Consider the following 1,549-nt stretch of genomic DNA (forward strand, 5'->3'; position numbering starts at 1 on the left):
TTAAAAAAAGTAGGATCAATGTCAATAAGATAGTTACCCAACAATATAAAAAAAATTATATACAGACTAAAAAGACGGACATCTGCTTTGATTCTATAGATAGGTTTGGGGAAATGCGTTTCATTGTTTTTTCTTTGTGTCTTTTTTTAATTGCCGTGAATACAGATAAGTGATGTGATGTGATGTATCTTGAATCGTTGTTTCGCACTGGTGATTTTTTTATCTATCTTTTATCTTTTCTTGTAGAATGAAAAGAAAAGTAAAGAATCCTAATATAACAGGGTGGTTTTAAGGCTCGTATAACAACACTCTGTTTAGGGTTCTTCATACTTTATTAATATTCAGGAAATATAATAAATACAGCCCTGAAATAATAATAACAAATATATAATAAAGTTATTAATTATCACAGTTACATATGAAGTAATCACATATTTGCATTTATAATAGCTGACGTCATTTAATAAATACAAAGATAAAATATCATAGCCATAACGATCGTGAACGTAGAACTAAGTATATGATCTACATTTGAATATAACTATCAAACATTCAATTAACATATATCAAGGTACCATAGTACATCAATAATACGTATATCAATAGAGATCAAGATAAGCCTTACCGATTTATGGAATCAGGCTATAACATCAACAGCATTACATTAGCATTATAACCAATGCTCTACTTCTATCATCAAATATATGTCTGTATGATCAATGGGTCCTACAAACAATGTACAACACAATAAGTATTCAAATACACATTTCAGTTCCATATAATCAAAGCATCACAATGTTTTTAATAATCAATCACAATAGTAATATAAACTTGATTATCATATATTAAAATTACAGGCTATGACGTAGTATAAGTATAAAGCAATGTGACGTATAAGACTCATGACATAAGGGTCAAAGGTCATTCTCAGAATCATTCAAAAATCTATCTCCCTACTTGCAAACTACGCTTTCATATAGATCATACTCTGAATCAACTCTTTTACACACATTTACTGATATAAGGATATAGGGTTATACCTCCCAAATAGGGCTTAAAGCGTTCCATACAATTCATTCGTCTCTCATACAACTCAAAGTAAATAAAGTGCATTCTTACCTTATAAAGTGAATATACTAAATTCCATATGTCCAAATGTTGCAAATGACTATCAATGGAATATCATTCCGTTCCAAACAATATAGAAATGGTACAAACTAAATTAAATATAAATTCTCCATTTTTTCTCAAACAATACCCATTTCAAATCTGGGGGTATGTCTCAATTAACCAATGAGAACACAGATAATTCTGACCACAGAGAAATTCACCTGGGCCCAGTTTCACGAAGCTGTCTTAGGACTAAGACATGTCTTAGGATGGTCTTACGACATATCTTAGTCCTAAGTGGGTTTCACAAAGCGGTCCTATATTAGGACATCTCTTAAAGTTGGTCATAAAGTTAGGACAACGCGAGAGGTGTCTTATGATGGTCTTAGGATAGTTATACGTTTATTTATATAAATTACACTCATTTTTTATATCAATT

The 1,549-nt window shown here is 30.5% G+C and overlaps 1 long non-coding RNA gene across 1 annotated transcript; it reads right to left on the reverse strand.

Annotated features, from left to right (window-relative positions):
• Positions 1–205: 205 nt before the first annotated feature.
• On the reverse strand, positions 206–1,325 carry LOC143049465 (uncharacterized). Its single transcript, XR_012970260.1, has 3 exons — positions 1,120–1,325; positions 626–726; positions 206–365 (listed from the first exon to the last, which is right to left on the reverse strand). It is a non-coding gene; the product is annotated as an uncharacterized LOC143049465 (long non-coding RNA).
• Positions 1,326–1,549: the final 224 nt, after the last annotated feature.

Source organism: Mytilus galloprovincialis, chromosome 10 (assembly GCF_965363235.1).
Source record: "Mytilus galloprovincialis chromosome 10, xbMytGall1.hap1.1, whole genome shotgun sequence".
NCBI classification, from domain to species: domain Eukaryota; kingdom Metazoa; phylum Mollusca; class Bivalvia; order Mytilida; family Mytilidae; genus Mytilus; species Mytilus galloprovincialis.